This window comes from Macaca fascicularis, chromosome X (assembly GCF_037993035.2).
Source record: "Macaca fascicularis isolate 582-1 chromosome X, T2T-MFA8v1.1".
Lineage (NCBI taxonomy): Eukaryota > Metazoa > Chordata > Mammalia > Primates > Cercopithecidae > Macaca > Macaca fascicularis.
Window position 1 is genome coordinate 135,633,603 of NC_088395.1, and position 23,344 is coordinate 135,656,946.

General features: G+C 40.5%; 1 long non-coding RNA gene across 9 annotated transcripts in view; it reads right to left on the reverse strand.

Annotated features, from left to right (window-relative positions):
• The window catches only part of LOC107128559 (uncharacterized), a 294,024-nt gene that overhangs the window by 216,361 nt on the left and 54,319 nt on the right, over nt 1-23,344 (reverse strand). For 6 of the 9 annotated variants that reach the window (XR_010584328.2, XR_010584335.2, XR_010584334.2 and 3 more), the window contains one exon: nt 1,605-1,684. The exons of 1 other annotated variant lie outside the window; for it this stretch is intronic. This is a non-coding gene — a long non-coding RNA (uncharacterized lncRNA). 2 more of the 9 variants (XR_010584336.2, XR_010584329.2) reach the window with 2 other exon arrangements.

Consider the following 23,344-nt stretch of genomic DNA (forward strand, 5'->3'; position numbering starts at 1 on the left):
TTGATCCGTTGCTGGCGATGAGCTGCGCTCCTTTGCCGGGGGAGATGCGCTCTTATTTTTTGAATTTCCAGCTTTTTTGCCCTGCTTTTTCCCCATCTTTGTGGTTTTATCTGCCTCTGGTCTTTGATGATGGTGATGTACTGATGGGGTTTTGGTGTAGGTGTCCTTCCTGTTTGATAGTTTTCCTTCTAACAGTGAGGACCCTCAGCTGTAGGTCTGTTGGAGATTACTTGAGGTCCACTCCAGACGCTGTTTGCCTGGGTATCAGCAGCAGAGCCTCAGTTGAAAATGCAGAAATCACCGGTCTTCTGTGTCGCTCGCGCTGGGAGTTGGAGACTGGAGCTGCTCCTATTCGGCCATCTTGCTCCGCCCCAGTGGTGTAATTTGAAGACCTGAGAGCCAGAGAGCTGAGGGTGTAGATTCCAGTCCAAGTCTGAAGTTCTGAGAACGAGGAGCAGCAAGGGGAAGGGAAGGTTGATGTGGTAGCTGAAGCAGTCGGGAAGAATTAATTCAAGCTTCCTTCAACTTTTTGTTCTATTCAGGCCTTCAGCAGACTAGATGATGCCCACTTACACTGGAAAGAGCCATCTGCTTTACTCAGTTTGCCGATTCAAATGCTAATCTCTCCCAGAAACACTCTCAAAGACATACCCAGAAATCATATTTAACCAAAATATCTGGACATCCCTTAGTGCAATCAAGTTCCATATTTATTTTGCCTTTCCATATTTATTTTGCCTATCCATTCCATATTTATTTTGCCTTCAGTAAGCACCTCAGTTGGTCAGCATTCTTTACTTGGTGGAATGACCCAAACCTTTATTCCTAAGGGGTCTGGGTCATTAGTAGTCTGGCCCAGATTTAATTGTTGTTGTATTTCTTCCAATACATCAAGTTGGCACATAAAATTAATAATCACAAGTCCACTCCTAATTGATTTCCCTCCTCCCCACATTTTCTTAAACCATACTTAATATTCAAATTAAAATCATAACAAAGTCATAATTCTGCCTAACATAATACAACTATCCTGCATACAACCAAAAATGCATTAGCCCCTTCCCCAGAAAAGGGGAAGAAGGCAAAGCACTTGAGTGAAGTTTACTCTTCCCCTTGATTTCCCTGAACTAAAATACTCTGATATAAAATTAACAGTACTTAAACACTATGACATAGAGTTAATACATGTTACATTACATGATAAGGGAATAAGAGAGGAAAGGAAACAAAGATATTTGCTTAGGTAGTTGCATAGACACAAATGTATTCATAACAAACTAAGAAATATTTATGACAATTAGCCCTTGTTTTTATAACTGGTCACATGGTCATAGCTGGCATTTATAATTACCTTCATCTACCATCCATTCCATATTTATTTTGCCTTCAGTAAGCACCTCAGTTGGTCGTGGTTCTTTACTTGGTGAAATGACCCAAACCTTTATTCCTAAGGGGTCTGGGTCATTAGTAGTCTGGCCTGGATTGAACTGTTGTTGTTTCAAAAATTCAAATTGTTGAATTTTCTATTGACCTTAATGACAGGGCATGGTAATACCAAAAGATGCCTACAGGATCTCCTGTATTCCAAACATACTCTTCCTTACCTCCATTGTAGAGTAGTAGTCCAATTCCTCCTTAATAGTCAGGATCAGTCACCCCAGCCAGCACCACAACTCTTCTTTGCCTGTAGATTCAGAGGAATGAGGAGCCTAAAGTGGCTGGGAAGCAGTCTTAACTTACAGTTCAATGGAATCATTGTTTTGTCTCCTAGTGAAAGGGGTCCCCCCATTGGAACTAAGACCTTCAACCAGCAGAGCATGAAGTCATAGGAACAGGAAACAAAGTTTTACTAGTAGATCACTAAGGGTAATTAGTAATAGTGTCACTCCCATTTTCACCCCTTTATTACTGAACCCTTGAATCCTGGCTATGGGAGAAACACCACCATATATTGGGTGCCGATTCAAAGCATGTACAGCTTTGTGGAGGACCTTATCCCAGTCCTGCAAGGTATCACCACCTAGTTGCCAACGTAACTAAGCTTCAAAAGACCATTCCACAGGTCTATCAAGCCAGGTGCTTCAGGATGGTGAAAAACTTGGTAAGATTAGTGAATTCCATAAGCATGGGCCCATTGCCACACTTTTTTGCTGTGAAGTGAGTTGCTTGATCAGAAGCAATGCTGTGTAAAATATAGGACAGTGGACAGAGCATTGTGTAAGTCCACAGATGGTAGTTTTGGCAGAAGCATGACACTCATGGAAGGCAAATCCATATCCAGAGTAAGTGACTATTTCAGTAAGAAGAAAAACTGCTTCTTCCATTATGGAAGCTGTCCAGTGTAACGAATCTGTCATCAGGTACCTAGCTGATCACCTTGGGCAATGCTGCCATATCAGGGATTCAGTGTTCATCACAGCTGATGGCAGATTCGGCACACAGCCATGGCCATAGGCATGTCAGCCTTGGTGTGTAGCAATCCATGTTGCTAAGCTCATGTATAACTTCCATCCCTGCCTCCATAGCCACTTTGTTAATTATCCCACTGAGTGATGACATGGGTGGTTGGAGAAAGAGGCTAACTGGTATTCACAGAATGGGTCACCCTCTCCATTTGATTATTAAAATTTTCCTCTGCTAGGGTCAGCTATTGTTGAACATTCGTACAGGACACAAATATCTTCACTTAGTTTTTCATTCAGAGAGGACTACCCACAGACCTCTTCCCAAAATATCCTTGTCATCAATTTCCCAATTATGTTCCTTCCAAGTCCCCAACCATAGAGCCACATCATTGGCCACAGCCCAATAATCAATATATAATTACACATCTGGACAATTCCTTTCAGTCAAAGTGAACAACCATGTGCACCGCTCAAAGTTCTGCTCACTGGTAGGCTTTCCCTTCACCACTATCCTTCATTGATAACCCAAACAAGGGCGTAGTGCTGCAGCTGTCTACTTTCAGGTGTTGCCTGCATATTATACAGAACCATCTGTACACTAGGCCTGAGTCTTCTCTTCCTCTGTTAACTAATTGTAGGTAACTGCCCATGAGGCCTTAAGTGCAGGCTAGGAGAGAGAAGGCAATGTAACAGGAGAGAGGACCATGGGCATTTAGACCACTTCTTCATGTACCTTACTGTTTATTCGGGGCCTGCTCAGGTCCAATCACATATATACCACATCTATTTGATAATAAGTGCTCTGCTGTGTGTGTCGAACTTTATGGCTCAGGGGGTCAGACAGCAACCAGTTTGTGATGAACACCTCAGGTCACATGGTAACTTGGTGGCCCATCATTAAGCATTTAGTCTCTAAGGCCCAGTAGCAGGTCAGGAGCTGTTTCTCAATAAGAGAGTAGTTATCTGTGGAGGGTGACAGGACTTTGCTCCAAAACCCTATGCCTGCATGGTGATTCACCTATAGAGATCTACCAAAGTCTCCAAACAGCATCCCTATCTGCCGCTGACCCTTCAAGCACCGTTAGATCCACTGGATCATATGGCCCAAATGGCAGGGCAGCTTACATAGCAGCCTGGACCTGTTGCGGAGCCTTCTCTTATTCTGGGTCCTACTCAAAACAAGTAGCTTTTGGGGTCACTGGGTAAATGGGCCAGAGTAACACACCCAAATAAGGAATATTTTGCCTCTAAAATTCAAAATGGTCTACAAGGCATTGTGCCTATTTTCTGGTTGCAGGAGGAGCCAAATGCAGTAACTTATCCTTCATTTTAGAAGGGATATCTTGACCCCACACCACTGAACCCCTAGAGATTTTACTAATGTAGAAGGCCCCTGAATTTTTGTCAGATTTATTTCCCACCTCCTGGCACAAAAGAAGTCTTACTGATAAGCCTAAAGTAATTGCTACTTCTCACCCACTAGTTCCAATTAGCACAATATCATCAATGTGATGGACCAGTTTGGATATCTTATGGAAGGGAAAAGCAATCAAGATCTCTGTGAACTAAATTACGACATAGGCAAAAATAACAGATGCTAGTTAAGGCGGTGGAGAAAAGGAAACACATACACACTGTTGGTGGGAATGTAAATTCGTTCAGCCACTGTACAAAGCAGTTTGGAGATTTCTCAAAGAACTTAGAACCACCATTCAACCCAGTAAATCCCTTTACAAGGTATATACCCAAAGGAAAATAAAGCATTCTACCAAAAAGACATATGCATGCATATGTTCATTGCAGCACTATTCACAATAGCGAAGACATAGAATCAACCTGGATGCCCATCAATGGTGGATGCATAAAGAAAATATGGCACATATACACCATGAAATACTACACAGCCATTAAAAAAATAAAATCCTTTCCTTTGCAGGAATGTGGATGCAGCTGGAGGCCATTATCCTAAGTAAATTAATGTACAAACAGAAAAATACTGCATATTCTCACTTGTAAGTGGGAGCTAAACATTTGGTACACATGGACACAAAAATGAGAACAATAGATACTAGGGTCTATAAGAGGTGGAAGCAGAAAAGGGGACAAAGGTTGGGTACTATGCTCACTATCTGGGTGATGGGTTCATTCACATTCATACCCCAAACCTCAGCATCACATAATATGCCCATGTAACAAACCTGCACATGTACCCCCGAATCTAAAAGAAATGTTGAAATTATTTGAAAAATAATAATTAATTAAGTTTTGACATAGGACTGAAGAGATGATATGCCTGTGAGGTATAATAGTGAAGGTATATTGCTGGCCTTGCCAGCTGAAGGCACACAGTTTCTGGTGAGCCTTATGGGCAAGGATGGAAAAAAGAGAATTTTTCAGGTTGATAGTTGCATATCAAGTATAGGGGATGTGTTAATTTGTTCAAGCAATGAAACCACATCTAGTAGAGCAACTGCAATTGGAGTCACCACCTGATCAAGCCTATGACAATCCACTGCCATTCTCCAAAATACACCTGCTTTCTGCATGGGCCAAATAAGCAAGGTGAATGTAGATGTGGTGGCAGCCACCAACCTTGAATCCTTTAAGTCCCTGATGGTGGCACTAATCTCAGCAATCCCTCCAGGACTGTAGTATTGCTTTTGTTTTACTAATTTCCTAGGTAGATACAGTTCAAGTGGCTTCATACTTGGCTGTTTCCACCATAGTAGTACCCAGTCTGTAAGTTCAGGGAACCGAAATGGAGATTTTTCCAGCTGCTGAGCATGTCTATTCCAATTATGCATTCCAGAACTGGGCAAATAAACACAAGATGAATTCAGGGACCTACTGGACCCACTGTAAGATGGACATGAGCTAAAACTCCACTGATCACCTGACCTCCATAAGCCCCTATCTGACTGGTAGGCCACAGTGACATTTTGGGTCTCCTGGAATTGGTGTCAGTTCAGAACCAGTGTTCGGTAGTTCCTGGAAGATCTGATTATTTCCTTTTCCTCAATATACAGCTATTGTTGTAAAAGGCCATGGGTCACTTTGTGGAAGCTGGGAGAAAGATTAATAGTACAAATTTCTGATAGTGTACAAGGCCCTTCCTCAAATGGACCACACCTTTCTTTCATTCAAGTGGTTCTGGTTCTACAAACTGGCTTAAGTCTGGAAATTGACGAAGGAGCCATCACTCTCTGTTTTTATTATTAAAATTAGACTTTTGTTCAATTGACCCAGAACTATCCTGCTTATACAGATCAAGTAAGAATTTAGTACCATTCTTATCTATTTTGCTTCTAGAAAAACCATGATTAACTAACCAAAACCATTGGTCTGGGTGAGTCACGTTATTTTGCTGCTGTGACTCTGCTGTCCATTATGGTAGCCATGCTCATCTTTGGCAACTGAGTCCTGCTACTTGGCCCCTGCTACCTGGCACCCAATTATTCCTATTGCATTTAGGTTTCCAAATTCAGTAGCTACAGTTTTCACTGTAAGGTCTGGCCTACAAAGAAGAGTGATCACAGAGCTCTTTAAAGATGTCAGCACTCCCCTCATACATTTATTTCTCACAGTATTGGTGAAAGGTATGTCTTCTGGACCCTCCCAGTGTGGGTGAGTAGGTCTTAAATGATAAATTCACTCTCATATTTCAATCTCCCTAAGACTTTTAATTCCTTTCTGTACATTAAACCAAGGCAGATCTGGCATTTCCAGTTCTCTCACTGTGGGTCACCTTTTTGTCCATGTGTCAGCCAATCAAACAAATAAAATACTAAAGTCTTTTCAGACTCCATGAGCTTCAATATTAAATGCAGAATCTCTGCTTAGTGAGCCTATAAATTCTGCCTGATCCAACTTTATGTTCCTTTCACCATTATCCCACATCCTTAGTATCCATTCCCACACAAGTTCCCCAGATTTCTGCTTATATAAATTGGAAAATTCAAGTAGTTCTTATGGAGTTTAGTCCACCTTTTCATGGGTCATACTTTGTACCTCATGTTTAGGGGCCTGTTATGACTTGACTGTAGTTATAAGCCTAGAAGCAAAGAGGGGTGGTGGGATAGTGGGTCCTGAAGAGAGTCAGCAGTGTCTTGGATGGCAACTGCCTCAGGAGAGGCCATTCATTTCCTCAGGCAATGCAAGGTTACTCCCTTCAGATGGGCACGGAAAGGCCAATATTACTGGGGGTGGAGAGGTTGATACCACTGGGGACAGGGATGCTCCTGCTACTAGGCATAGGGAGGTCACTTCTACTGGGGGTGAGGAGATCACTTCCTTTGAGAATGGGGGGAGGGCTGCTCCCACTGGTGGTGAGGAGACTTCTTCCCCTAACACAGAAGTTTCACCAAAATTTAAGGGTTAAATGTCCCCAGCTTCATCCGGGTCTTCCCATACACCTCCATTCCAACTTACAGAATGCCATTCTTCCCCAGCCAATGCCCTCACGTTAACAGTAGACACCCAGCAAAACTAGGAACTCAGTGCAAGTTGAAATTCAGCAAGAGGCAGAATATGTTTGATTTTCAGCAATCTTATCCCTGTAGCTACAGGAGATAAGGGTCTTCTTTGGGGCACACATAAAAAGCCTTCAAGAGCTTTGAAGAGAGTAGTGGTTCTCCCAGCACGGAGTTTGACATCTGAGAACAGACAGACTGCCTCCTCAAGTGGGTCCCTGACCCCTGAGTAGCCTAACTGGGAGGTATCTCCCAGTAGGGGCCGACTGACACCTCATATGGCTGGGTGCCCCTCTGAGACGAAGCTTCCAGAGGAAGGATTAGGCAGCAACATTTGCTGTTCTGCAATATTTGCTGTTCTGCAACCTCCACTGGTAATACCCAGGCAAACAGGGTCTGGAGTGGACCTCCAGCAAACTCTAACAGATCTGAAGCTGAGGGTCCTGACTGTTAGAAGGAAAACTAACAAACAGAAAGGACAGTCACACCAAAATCCCATCTGTACATCACCATCATCAAAGACCAAAGGTAGATAAAACCACAAAGATGGGGAGAAACCAGAGCAGAAAAGCTGAAAATTCTAAAAACCAGGGTGCCTCTTCTCCTCCAAAGGAACACAGCTCCTCGCCAGCATCAGAACAAAACTGGACGGAGAAGGACTTTCACAAGTTGAGAGAAGAAGGCTTCAGACGATCAGTAACAACAAACTTCTCCGAGCTAAAGGAGGATGTTTGAACCCATCACAAAGAAACTAAAAATCTTGAAAAAAGATTAGATGAATGACTAACTAGAATAAATAGTGTAGAGAAGACCCTAAATGACCTGATGGAGCTGAAAACCATGGCACAAGAACTATGTGATGCATGCACAAGCTTCAGTAGCCAATTTGATCAAGTGGAAGAAAGGGTATCAGTGATTGAAGATCAAATGAATGAAATGAAGCTAGAAGAGAAGTTTAGAGAAAAAAGAGTAAAAAAAATGAACAAAGCCTCCAAGAAATATGGGACTATGAGAAAAGACCAAATCTACGTCTGATTGGTGTGCCTGAAAGTGATGGGGAGAATGAAATCGAGTTGGAAAATGCTCTTCAGGATATCATCCAGGAGAACTTCCCCAACCTAGCAAGGCAGGCCAACATTCAAATTCAGGAAATACAGAGAATGCCACGAAGATACTCCTCAAGAAGAGTAACTCCAAGACACATAATTGTCAGATTCACCAAAGTTGAAATGAAGCAAAAAATGTTAAGGGAAGCCAGAGAGAAAGGTCGGGTTACCCACAAAGGGAAGCCCATCAGACTAACAGCAGATTTCTCAGCAGAAACTCTACAAGCCAGAAGAGAGTGGGGACCAATATTCAATATTCTTAAAGAAAAGAATTTCAACCCAGAATTTCATATCCAGCCAAACTAAGCTTCATAAGTGAAGGAGAAATAAAATCCTTTACAGAGAAGGAAATGCTGAGAGATTTTGTCACCACCAGCCTGACTCAAAAGAGCTCCTGAAGGAAGCACCAAACGTGGAAAGGAACAACTGGTACCAGCCACTGCAAAAACATGCCAAATTATAAAGACCATCAATGCTAGGAAGAAACTGCATCAACTAACAAGCAAAATAGCCAGCTAACATCATAATGACAGGATCAATTCACACATAACAATATTAACCTTAAATGTAAATGGGCTAAATGCCCCAATTAAAAGACATAGAGTGGCAAATTGGATAAAGAGTCAAGAACCATCAGTGTGCTGTATTCAGGAGGCCCATCTCATGTGCAGAGACACACATAGGCTCAAAATAAAGGGATGAAGAAAGATCTACCAAGCAAATGGAAAACAAAAAAAAGCAGGGGTTGCAATCCTAGTCTCTGATAAAACAGACTTTAAACCAACAAAGATCAAAACAGACAAAGAAGGCCACTACAGAATGGTAAAGGGATCAACTCAACAAGAAGACCTAACTATCCTAAATATATAGATACCCAATACAGGAGCACCCAGATTCATAAAGCAAGTCCTTAGAGACCTAAAAAGACACTTAGACTCCCTCACAATAATAATGGGAGAATTAACCACCACACTGTCAACGTTAGACAGATCAACAAGACAGAAAGTTAACAAGGATATCCAGGAACTGAACTCAGTTCTGCACCAAACGGACCTAATAGACAACTACAGAATGTTCCACCCCAAATCTTCTCAGCACCACATCACACTTATTCCAAAATTGACCACTTAGTTGGAGGTAAAGCACTCCTCAGCAATGTAAAAGAACAGAAATTATAACAAACTGTCTCTCAGACCACAGGGCAATCAAACTAGAACTCAGGATTAAGAAACTCACTCAAAACCACTCAACTACATGGAAACTGAACAACCTGCTCCTTAATGACTACTGGGTACATAACAAAATGAAGGCAGAAATAAAGACGTTCCTTGAAACCAATGAGAACAAAGACACAACATACCAGAATCTCTGGGACACATTTAAACCAGTGTGTAGATGGAAATTTACAGTATTATATGCCCACAAAAGAAAGCAGGAAAGATCTAAAATTGACACCCTAATATCACAATTAAAAGAACTAGAGAAGCAAGAGTAAACACACTCAAAAGCTAGCAGAAGGCAAGAAATAACTAAGATCAGAGCAGAACTGAAGGCCATAGACACACAAAAAACCCTTCAAAAAAATCAATGAATCCAGGAGCTGGTTTTTTAAAAGATCGATAGACTGCTAGCAAGACTAACAAAGAAGAAAAGAAAGAAGAATCAAATAGATGCAATAAAAAATGATAAGGGGGATATCACCACCGATACCATAGAAATACAAACTACCATCAGAGAATACTATAAACACCTCTATGCAAATAAACTAGAAAATCTAGAAGAAATTGATAAATTCCTGGACACATACACCCTCCCAAGACGAAACCAGGAAGAAGTGGAATCCCTGAATAGACCGATAACTGGCTCTGAAATTGAGGCAATAATTAATAGCGTACTAACCAAAAAAAGTCCAGGACCAGATGGATTCACAGCCGAATTCTACCAGAGGTACAAGGAGGAGCTGGTACCATTCCTTCTGAAACTATTCCAATCAATAGAAAAGGAGGGAATCCTTCCTAATTCATTTTATGAGGCCAACATCATCCTGATACCAAAGATTGGCAGACACAACAAAAAAAAGAGAATTTTAGACCAAAATCCCTGATGAACATCGATGCAAAAATCCTCAGTAAAATACTGACAAACTGAATCCAGCAGCACATCAAAAAGCTTATCCATCACGATCAAGTTGGCTTCATCCCTGGGATGCAAGGCTGGTTCAACATATGCAAATCAATAGATGTAATCCATCATATAAACAGAACCAAAGACTAAAACCACATGATTATGTCAATAGATGCAGAAAAGGCCTTTGAGAAAATTCAACAGCCCTTCATTCTAAAAACTCTCAATAAACTAGGTATTGATGGGATGTATCTCAAAATAGTAAGAGCTATGTATGACAAACCCACAGCCAATATCATACTGAATGGACAAAAACTGGAAGCATTCCCTTTGAAAACTGGCGCAAGACAGGGATGCCCTCTCTCACCACTCCTATTCAACATAGAGTTGGAAATTCTGACCAGGGCAATAAGGCAGGAGAAAAAAATAAAGGGTATTCAGTTAGGAGAAGAGGAAGTCAAATTGTCCCTGTTTACAGATGACATGACTGTATATTTAGAAAACTCCATCGTCTAAGCCCAAAATCTCCTGAAGCCGATAAGCAACTTCAGCAAAGTCTCAGGATACAAAATCAAGGTGCAAAAATCACAAGCATTCCGACATACCAACAACAGTCAGAGAGCCAAATCATGAGTGAACTCCCATTTGCAATTGCTTCAAAGAGAATAAAATATCTAGGAATCCAGCTTACAAGGGATGTGAAGGACCTCTTCAAGGAGAACTACAAACCACTCCTCAAGGAAATAAGAGAGGACACAAACAAATGGAAGAACATTCCATGCTCATGGATAGGAAGAATCAATATCATGAAAATGGCCATATTGCCCAAGGTAATTTATAGATTCAATGCCATCCCCATTAAGCTACCAATGACTTTCCTCACAGAATTGGAAAAAACTACTTTAAAGTTCATATGGAACCAAAAAAAGAGCCTGCATTGGCAAGACAATCCTAGGCCAAAAGAACAAAGCTGGAGGCATCATGCTACTTGACTTCAAATTATACTATAAGGCTACAGTAACCAAAACAGCATGGTACTGGTACCAAAACAGAAATATAGACCAATGGAACAGAACAGAGCCCTCAGAAATAATACCACACATCTAAAACCACCTGATCTTTGACAAACCTGACAAAAGCAAGAAATGGGGAAAGGAATCCCTATTTAATAAATGGTGTTGGGAAAACTGGCTAGCCATATGTAGAAAGCTGAAACTGGATCCCTCCCTTACAGCTTATACAAAAATTAATTCAAGATGGATTAAAGACTTAAATGTTAGACCTAAAACCATAAAAAACCCTAGAAGAAAACCTGGGCAATACCCATCAGGACATGGGCATGGGCAAGGACTTCATGACTAAAACACCAAAAGCAACAGCAACAAAAGCCAAAATTGACAAATGGGATCTAATTAAACTAAAGAGCTTCTGCACAGCAAAAGAAACTACCATCAGAGTGAACAGGCAACCTACAGTATGGGAGAAAATTTTTGCAATCCACACAGTTGACAAAGAGCTAATATCCAGAACCTATAAAGAACTCAATCAAATTTACAGGAAAAAAACAAACAATCCCATCAAAAAGTAGGCAAAGGATAAGAACAGACACTTCTCAAAAGAAGACATTCATACAGCCAACAGACACATGAAAAAATGCTCATCATCACTCGCCATCAGAGAAATGTAAATCAAAACCACAATGAGATACCATCTCACACCAATTAGAATGGCAATCATTAAAAAGTCAGGAAACAACAGGTGCTGGAGAGGATGTGGAGAAATAGGAATGCTTTTACACTGTTGGTGGGACTGTAAACTAGTTCAGCCATTGTGAAAGACAGTGTGGCGATTCCTCAAGGATCTAGAACTAGAAATACCATTTGGCCCAGCAATCCCACTACTGGGTATATACCCAAAGGATTATAAATCAAGCTGCTACAAAGACACATGCACATGTATGTTTATTGCAGCACTATTCACAATAGCAAAGATTTGGAACCAACCCAAATGTCCATCAATGATAGACTGGATTAAGAAAATGTGGCACATATACACTGTGGAATACTATGCAGCCATAAAAAAAGGATGAGTTCATGTCCTTTGTAGGGACATGGATGAAGCTGGAAACCATCATTCTGAGCAAAGTATTGCAAGGATAGAAAACCAAACACCGCATGTTCTCATTCATAGGTGGAAATTGAACAATGAAAACACTTGGACACAGGATGGGGAACATCACACACTGGGGCCTGTCGTGGGGTGAGGGGAGTGGGGAGGGATAGCATTAGGAGATATACCTAATGTAAATGACTAGTTAATGGGTGCAGCACACCAACATGTCACGTGTATACATATGTAACAAACCTGCATATTGTGCACATGTACCCTAGAACTTAAAGTATAATAATAAAAAAAGCCTTCAAGTTGTTTATGGAGCTTTGGTTGAGAATATGAGTCACGGAGCCCATGCTTTTCTTTCATCACTTTGTCCAAGGAGATTAGGACCAACCAGGCAACCTTATTATATTTGTTAGCTGTCAAAAATCTCCCCAAAATGTTCCAAATGTATGTACAACTCACCTAGTTCCTTTCTTTTTATAAGTGGTTGACTTGGAGTATCCAATGCAGACTTTTTTGTGTATCTCCATTGCCAGACCATGCATGAACTATCAATGCTCTCTTTACTACTGGAAATAGAGTTATTAGCATCTTTAAATCTAACCAGATTTAAGAGCCAATCTTAAAACTCCAGAACCAATTCAGAAACTCATCCTTAGAATTCTGTTCCTCTAGAATCACTCTTGGTACAAAAATCTGTATTAGTCAAGAGTTCTCCAGAAAAATAGAACCAAAAGGATGGAGATACATATAAAGAGAGAGAGATTTACATATTATATCTGTTATATCTCTAGATATCTACCTATATTAGATAGATAGATAGATAGATAGATAGATAGATAGATAGATAGATAGATAGATAGATATAAAGAGATTTACTATAAGATATTGGCTTATGTGATTATGAAGGCTTAGAAGTTCCATGGTCTGCCATCTGAAAGCTGGTGACCCAAGAAAGCCAGTAGTGTGGTTTGAAGACCTGAAAGCCAGAGAGTTGATGGTGTAGATTCCAGTCCAAGTCTGAAGGCCTGAGAACCAGGAGCACCAAGGGCAGCAGATCAACATCCTAACTCAAGCATTTTTGTTCTGTTTTGGTCCTCAACGGATTAGATGATGCCCACCCACATCAGGGGCAGCTATCTGCTTTATTCAGTTCACCAATTCAAATGCCAATTTCTTCTAGAAACACCACAACAGGCACATCCAAAAATAATGTTTAACCATAATATACGGGCATCTCTTAGTCCAGTCTAGTTAGCACATAAAATTATCACATATGATTTTCATTATGTTTGATAAAATGTTTATTTTTTAATTATTAAAATTTTAAGAATGATTGAGATACAAAATTAAGGTTTTTTCTCTTTTTTTTCCATTTCAAAACTGTCTTTTTTAAAATGTAGACTTAAATAATACTGTTCACTACCCTGTCTGCATGACAGGCTTAGCTTGAAGAGTAAATGTGACTATGATGTGCATGGAAGCACTCTGAAAACTCTCACATAACAATATGATGTCAGGTGGTATTTCATGGAGAGTTACATACAGACCCACATATGCACTAAATGGCACTTCTGTGTAGTTTTCCCCACATTTTCACATCAGGACACAAACAGAAAATGATAATAATTGTCAACACACTAAGAAAAACACGTAAGTTGCTTGCAGCCAGAACAATTTTCCAGAGCTCTGGCCACTGCCAGCCCTGCCCTACCTGAGGATAAGAAGACTAGTATTTCTGCATACCAGATGAGAATCTCTGTTCTATTGGCCCAACACTTCCCTTTACCCCCATCTCCCCCATAGGAATTGACTCAGAGCAAGAGGACAGCTTCAATTCCCTATGATTTCATCTCCAGCCCAACCAATCAGCACTCTCGACTCTGATCTTCCCCTACCCACCAAATTATCCTTAAAAACTCTGATCCCCAAATGATCAGGGATACTGATTTAAGTAATAATAAAACTCTGGTCTCCCACAAATAATAATAATGATAATAATAATAATAATAATAATAATAGTAATAATACAGGCCAAGAAATGTAGAATCCCAAGATCCAACACTGTGTGACTCTAGATATTTTACTTCACCTCTCATTTACAAACAGAAATATTTGTAAATATTTCTTTCCTTCCTGGCCTTAGAGAGTAAAGTAAGGATCAAGTGCTTTGTTTAGAAACAAAAAAAGGTAAGGACACATGATAGATGCTATTATTCTCTCCACATTTAAACCCTAGGTAGAAGCATTGACAACAGGGAGACTAGAAGGCAGTATGTTTTCAAATAGTACACATATGCTGCTCTTTTATTCTGCAAGTATTTACTGAGTGCTCCCTGCTTGCAAAATACTGTGCTAAGGTGCTAGGTGCTGAGAATAGAAAATTCTTATTCTCCTAAGAAAATATCTATTTTATTTTATTTTTTTGCTATAGCAACAAGTAATCCCCTCTGCCAGTTTTCAATACATTCTTTAGTCAGTGATACTTTGTACTAGTAATGCTTCTGAAAGCTAACCCATAAGTGATAGGCTAATGCCTCAGAATGTCAACCAATCAATAGTAGACATGAACCAGTAACCATGTTTCTATAGCTAAGGTTACAGTCTCTCCCTTTCTGGGTGGTGGCCTCTACACCATGGCCTTTGGAAGGTCTCATAGTGTGAGGGACTTTTGCTTAACCCTGCAAACCTGTCAAAGTGGCACCTAAATAAAACTTGTTGTGTGCTACTGCTGCCTTGTGGTCATATATTTTATTTTGACCAGCCCCAATATGTCAACCCCAATATGTCCTCCAACTCACTACAAAGGTCTGGAAATTAGACTGGCTTGACTTTCTGCCCTCTAGTTCTCAGTTTGACAGGGGAGTTATGACAAATTCATTCAGGTCAGTGCTCAGTTGATGTATATGAACTTATAAGTGGTCAGATTTGGGAAGAGGAAAGAGGTCACTGTGGGCAGGGATGTTTCAGGATCCCAGAGGAGATAGAAATTGAACTGGATAATGAGATAACCAGGCAGAGAAAAGGAGGTAGAAACCAAAAGATGAAACCAAGAGGAAACAGGTTAAACCACTAGTAAATGGGGTGATTTTAAAAATTCTACATCTTCTTCAAGGACCTAGTAGAATTATGTTCCCTGAGATAGGCCAAAAACTGAAAGCACGTTTCTACCAAGTGGATCTGTATCTCAGTAGTATTTCAAAGGTGTTTGTACTCTCCTAATGGTCACTAGACTAAGAATGCTACCCATGAAAATGATTACAGGCCAGTAATGTATGGATTATGATACAGAACAACTTGATCACCCTCTTTGTCCCTGGGTCTAAATAACCCCAGAAAGAAATAACCCTTATAAACACAGAGGAGCTATTACATCCCACCATGGCTTTTCAAACATGAAATAATGCTCATAAATATTCTTTGATTTCACTGGTAACAGTGGTTGTTCACAGGAAAATAAAACCATCCTTCCCCTGCCACTCTATCATTCCAAAGGTATCCCACTGCCCTGATCAGGTTATCCTCCTTGAAACAAAGTAACTTTTAATAAAGTGGGCTGGTGGCAGGGAGAACCTGATATGATCACACACCTGTTATAATAGGATTTAATTCTGCTTCAGATGTGCTAGTTTTAATAAAAAAGGATCGAGCAAATCGAAAATAAATTACACTGAAAGGTCAGGCTTATTGCTTGTACAGTTATGTTAACTCCCCCACTGACACTTTTAGAGACTGTATTTATGAGACCTTTTGATTTGGAAAGGAGAGGTATAAAATACATCTACAATTTCCCCGTTATTTGCAGCAGTATTTCATTTTCAAGTGTCAATTCCAAGCACTTAACTATGGCATTCTTCAACAGGAGTAAATCTAAAAAGTATGAGTTGTTTACACAACGCTGTTATTCAATATATTAATAAAACAAGCTTTTCTATCCAGTGGAAAGTTAGAAAAATCCTTCCAGAGCTTACACAGCACAGTAATTCACTTTATTGCATGTGGAACATTTACTAAGAATGTGTTGGCTCCTAATTTGAATGAGCACGTTCCTCTGACACAGCATCTCCTCTACCAGAAGGAGAGTCTGCTTGATTTACTAACTAGGGATGGATGAACCAATGACCCGCCCAGGTTTATTTTCCCAATATATTTAATGAGACATTCAAGTAGGTACAGTGTGTTTGTTTCTTTGCTCAACTCCAGCTTTGCTTTGCTCAGCTTATAGCAACTACAAGTGTTACCATAAGCAATTCCAAATGTCTTTCTTTTCTCTTAGGCTAGTTTCATGATTCATCTATCAAACATAACAGAATGCGGAAGGGGACTTCTATTACCGCAAAATTGGTAACGATGGTCCAAAGCTGAAGACAAAAAAAAGTAAGAATAATAATAAACAATGAACACTTGCATGGCATTTATTATGTACCAGGCTTTGTATTAAACATTTTACAACCCTTAATCCAATCAATCCTCACAACAACTCTATGATGTAGTTATAACTATTATCTCCATCTTAAAGATGAGAAAAGTGAGGCACAAAAATATAAGTGAGTTGCCAAGTGACATATAGTTTGTAAGTGGAAGAGCTAGGATTTGAACTCAGGTACTCTGTGAGCTGACACACAGTTTCTAAGTGGAAGAGCTAAGATTTGAACTCCAGACTTGAAGTGTCTTGTAGCCTAGACTCTCTCATATTCTAAAGAGAGCCCCAATAAATGGGACCAGATATTTCCCACAAGGCTTACTGGACATACTGTCTTCATCTATCCTCTACCACTCTCCACGTCGTCTACTCCCCTGAGACCTGGAGGAGGGGAGGAAGCTATTGGAGTTTTCAGCCTGTTGCAAAAGAGGAAGAGGTTTTCCTCTCCACCACCAAAGCCAAATGAGGTAGGGGTGAGTCTCAAGATAATCTCTCATAGATCTGGGAGAGCCTGTTAGAAAATGAGACTGGCATCTTGCTCCCTAGCAGCATACTCATGGCCCTGGAGACCCTGATGATTTACTCAAAGATACATTTGAGCGGAACAAGGAGATAATACTTAAGAGAGAATGATATATGTTCTATAAAGGCAGAGAGTGTGGGTAAATATTGAGGCTGGGCCTGCTTCTCACGTGGAGATTTCTGAAGGCAGCATACTTGCTGTAGTAGCCCATTCCATCAGGGCATGAAAGGGCTGTAGTATAATGTAACCTGGAGAAGAACAGGATAAAACTGAACTCCTGACCCCTACTGCCCTTAAAAGTCACAGAAAAGGATCATAGCAGTTCTGACTCCACATACAGGAGCACAGACTGGAAGAGTAAAAGCCTTAGTGCTACCCAGGCAGCTTGAGGGCTGATAGTCATGGCAACCCATCTAGTGAAGGGATTGGACATTTGGAATTTTGGGAATGACTGAGAGAAACCAGGCTGCTCCTCTTTGACAGTGTCCTCAGTAACAGTGAACACTGAAAATGAAGCTAGCCACCACTGCTGTGAAAGCCACATATGCCGTGTATGTACACAGAGGGTAGCCCAACAGCAGAAGCTACCAGCAAGAGCTGGAAATAAATCTAACCAGAGTGAGGCCGGGAGCAATCTCCCTACCCCTAACAGGGGTAGGAAGTAATGGGCTAGAAAGTAATGCCAGAGGAGCTAACTTACAAGAAGGATCGGGGGGAGAAGAATAGAGAATACCATACCCCTGCATCTACACCTAATACTCCTACCCACCTATCTAGAAAGCAACAGGGTAGGAGCAATCTTCTATTCTGATAAGACATTGGAATTTTGTAATGGACTAAATTTTGATAACTGAAAAGAACCAGAAGGTTATGAATTTTGAAAAGGGAATTCAACAAAGCAAAGTTGGAATCAACATTTGGAAAACACAAAACCTTTACAAGTTAATGCCCCAAATAACTTACTATTCTTCAGTAAATCAGTTACATCAGAATTCTACTGCAGAGGACAGATGCCTCTGTAGTAGGCTGTAGGGGTGTGGTGATTATTTTTCATGCCCTTAACTTCAGAGGTTACGGATCCACAGAAACATTCCAACCTTCCATCATTTATTTTCAGTTTATCACTCATGGATTTATGAGCAACAGATATTGCCCAGATCACCGGGCTAGGGCAGAATACAATCACACACAAAGAAACAGTAACAAAAGAGTCCTGTGGCTCAGTTCCCACTTGTAGAATTGGAGGAACTCTAGCCCCATCCAAATCCTTCCTTCTGGCTCTAGTTGGCTATGGTGGAGGATAGGTGAGGAAGGATCATCGGGGTGTCTTGCAACTTCTGCCTTAGGCTTTATTTCCACATAATTCCTGCATGCCTGGTCCTAACCACACTCTCTGGGCCTAGCCTGTTGTCACTGCCCAAAGACTCTACTGCTGTTTCCTGTCATAACACTCCACCTTCATGATGCTGCTAGAGCCATCGCCACCACTGCAGCAGAAGGCCTCTTCTGTATTGCTGCTCTTAGTCTCATATAGAATAATACACCAGAATGTGCTGGTGCATTTCAGATACATGGGAGTCCCCTTTCCCTTAGACTTTGATATTTGTCCCAAAGGAGTATGTCAGAAGCCTATATGAGTATCGACCTATCACAATGCACCTGGGAGTCCCTCTCTACACAACCTAGTATTATTCCTGCACCAAGTTGATGGACCCAAACTCCCTCTACTACCAAGTTGAGCTCCTATTAAGATTAGATATGTATTGTGCAAGTGCTCTATGTTGAAACAGTGTGATTATTGTTTATTATCACACTTACTCCTCAAGTGTGATAGGAATAGTTTTTTTGGACAAAAATTAATTTTATCAGGTAATTTCTGGTTAGGATTAGTTTTGCCTGAAAAGAAACATAAATAAAATGGAAATAATAATTCCTTAAACAACACAGGGGTTTTGTTTCCCCTCATGTTCCAGTAGGATTGCTGTGATACCCCACTGTGTCAGAGACCTGGACTTCTATTTTATTGCTCCATCTTGTGGGGCTGAGGCTTTGGCCAGGATGATCCTCTTCATCATGAAATGAGAGAGACATGTTGCTGCCTCCCTTTAAGAACACTTCCTAGAAGTTGCACACACCACTTCTGCTTACAATTCATTGTCCAGTTAGGTGTCACATGGTCACATCTAATTGCAAGAGTGGTTGGGAAATGTAGTCCTTATTCCTGATGACCATGTGGCCAGCTAAAGAATTGGGGTTTTCCAAAAGAAAATGCAATAAAAACAAAGATAAATATCTGGGACCTAATTAAACTAAAGAGCTTTTGCATGGCAAAAGGAACAGTCAGCAGAGTAAACAGACAACCCACAAAAGGGGAAGACAATCTTCACAATCTATACATGTGACAAAAGACTAATATCCAGAATCTACAACGAAGTCAAACAAATCAGTAAGATAAAAAACAAACAATCCCATCGAAAAGTGGGCTAAGGACATGAATAGACAATTCTCAAAAGAAGATATACAAATGGCCAACAAACATATGAAAAATGCTCAATATCACTAATGATCAAGGAAATGCAAATCAAAACCACAATGTGATACCACCTTATTCCTGCAAGAATGGCCATAATCAAAAAACAGTAGATGTTGGCATGGATGCAGTGAACAGGGAACACTTGTTGGTGGGAATGTAAACTAGTACAGCCACTATGGAAAACAGTGTGGCGATTCCTTAAAGAACTAAAAATAGAACTAACATTTGATCCAGAAATCCCACTACCAGGTATCTACCTAGAGGACAAGAAGTCATTATTTGAAAAAGATACTCACACACATACGTTTACAGCAACACAATTCACAATTGCAAAATCGTGGAAAAAACCCAAATGCCCATCAGTCAACGAGTGGATAAAGACACTGTGATATATATAGATGAATGAATTAAGAGCATTTGCAGTGACCTGGTTGACATTGGAGACTATTATTCTAAGTAAAGTAACTCAGGAATGGAAAACTAAACATCGTATGTTCTCGCTGATATGTGGGAGCTAAGCTATGAGGACGCAAAGGCAAAAGAATGATACAATGGACTTTGGGGATTTGAGGGGAAGAGTGGGAGTGGGGTGAGGGATAAAAAGACTACAGATATGGCTCAGTGTAGACTGCTTGAGTGATGGTTGCACCAAAATTTCACAAATCACCACTAAAGAACTCACTCATGTAACCAAATAACACTTGTACCCCAATAACATATAGAAATATATAATTAATTAATTAATTAGATATAAATGAATAAAAGAACAAAAGAATTGGGGTTCTATTGCTAATCAAGAAATGGGAATATTGCTGGGTGTGGTGGCTCATGCCTGTAATCTCGGCACTTTGGGAGGCCGAGGTGAGAGGATTGCTCAAGGCCAGGAGTTCGAGACCAGCCTGGCCAACATGGTGAAACCCCATCTCTACTTAAAAAAAAAAAATACAAAAATTAGCCAGGTGTGGTGGTGCTTGCTTATAATCCCAGCTTCTTGGGAGGCTGAGGCACGAGAATTGCTTGAACCCAGGAGGCAGAAGTTGCAGTGAGCCTAGATGACACCACTGCACTCCAGCCTGGGCAACACAGTGAGACTCTGCTTCAAAAAAATAAGTAAATAAAAAAGAAAGAAAGATAGGGGAATATATTTTGGAGAACAATTAGCAATCTCTACCACAGGTAAGTATAAGGCTTCCACATATGATTGTACATTTTGTGGATTTAAGAAGGATGAGAGGAAGAAGGGAGATGAAATCTAGTTTGTGTCCACTATTCACACCAGTGCACCCTAGCTTAAGGTTTAGTCAGCCCAGAAGAAGGGCTATACTAGTCTGTTTTGCATTGTTATAAAGTAATACCTGACACTGGGTAAATTATAAAGAAAAGAGGTTTATTTGGCTCCCAGTTCTGCATGGTGTCAGCATCTGCTCAGCTTCTGATGAGGCCTCAGGAAACTTTTACTTATGGTGAAAGGCAACAGGGGAGCAGTCATGTCACACGGAGAGAGAGACAGCAAGAGAGAGAGAAAGAAGAGGAGGAGATGCCAGGCTCTTTTAGACAACTATTAATAGCTGTCACATGAACATAGAATGTGAACTCATTCATCACCAAAGGGAAGGCACAAAGAGACCTTTGCCTCCATGAAGGATCTGCCTCCATGACCCAAACACCTCCCAGTATGCCCCACCTCCAACACTGGGGATCACATTTCAACATGAGATTTGTTGGCAATAAATATCCAAGCTACATCAGGTGCCTTCTTGTATTGGGTTGAGCCATACAAAATTGTCATTTTCATAGATCAAATATGATAAAAAGTCAGCAATTTAATATGGTTGGACCAGTAATTCATCAGCCCAGAAAGGATATCTTTTTGTAATTCTCACAAATGTACCTGTGATAGAGCAATTGTACAAATGTCTCCAATTGTCCATCTTCATCTTCCCTGTAGCTATGTCTTTTGTAATGTGGTTTGCAGCCTTTCCCATCAAGAGGTAGAGTCAGTTTCCTCAACCCTTGAATCTGGGCTGGCCATGTGGCTTGTTTGACTGGTGGAGTAAGGTGGAAGTAAAGATGTGCCAGTACTGAATCCAGGCCTCAAGAGGCCTCACATGCTTCTTCTCTCACTCTTTCAGAACCTTGTCAGGACCATGTGAAAAAGCCCAGGGTAGACCATTGGAGGAAGTCCCTCCTAGACCATCCTACAGCCAGCCAATCCCCATACATTTTTGACATTTCAGCCAAGATCAACAGATCTGCCTACCTAACCCACAGCTGATCACTGACACATGAGTGAGCCCAGCTAAAACTAGAATCATCCAGCTGATTCACACACTCATGAGCAATAATAAATAAATACTCTTTAAGCCTCTAATTTTGGGGATGGTTTGTTAGATAAGCAATAGTTAACTGCTACAGCGTCATATGTACTACAACATCCCTGTATAGCTATTAGTAGCCTCATTTTATAGCTAACTGAGCTTAGTAGTTAAGTGATTTGCCTAAGGTCACACAACTAGTTAATACAGGGACAGCCAGGATTCTAAACCAGCCTGTCTACAGACCCTGTGATCATAACCATTACTCTATATGACCATAGCACTACTCTAAGTAATGAGGAAGAGGCAGGCCCCATTTGTACCCAGTGGCTAAATGCTAGATGTTTAATAATCAGCTCTCTGGCAAGTGAGAGTTGTCACTTGATTTGTAGTGCTTGCTGATTTCCATGATGTAAATACTCCCACCATGGCCAATCTCAAATCTACAACTTGACATCACTGAACACACAGTTGAGAAGATATATACAGTAACACACCATTATAGCACTTCCACCATACAAATATAAGTAAATAATCTCAAGAGCATAAATTAAAATGTAGTAAAAGAACATTTTACTGTTTTGAGTTATAAGTTTTACGTACGTGTTGCCTTTGTTTCAATGTAATTTAACTGTACATTTATATATTAATTTATTTTTAATGGCTGTGTTTAAGAACTGGCTTGCAAAATTTTCTTAAAATTTAACATTTGGCTCTTGTGAGCCAGTATGAGCCATCTCTAGCACACCCTTTGCTAAGGGTCATAATCTAATCATCCAGCCATTTGACCTGCTCGGCAAATTTGTTGCTTCCTCCTGTAAACCTACACCTATTTGCCCACCCCTCCAGCCCTCCAAATGTGTATGAATTAGCTGAATATTATAGCTTGGCCTATACCCTGGGACCTCTGTCCATATGTCAGCACTTCTTTAACCTCTTCTATTTGTCTTTTCAGTCTATACTACACTTTCGGGTAACAAAATCTATGTCTACTCCCCATTGGGTGAAGTCCATATTTCTTTATTTATTCTACAGTGATCTCATTTGTATTCTAGCTTCAGAAAAGGTCTACACTTTCAAGGATGCAGCATTTAGACAATAGCTTTCAAGGATGCAGCATTTAGACAATAGCTCCATTTTCTCCTTCTCATCATACCCCCTCACCTTCCTGATAGCAAACATCTCCCCTGTCAGCCATCCTCTCATCACATGGAGAGAGCCTAATATTTTTGTCCTTGTGGTCAAATTTATCCACCACCCACACCCTCCCCAACAGTCTTCTATGTGATATCTGTACATTTCACAAAGAAGCAAGTATTAATGTGGTG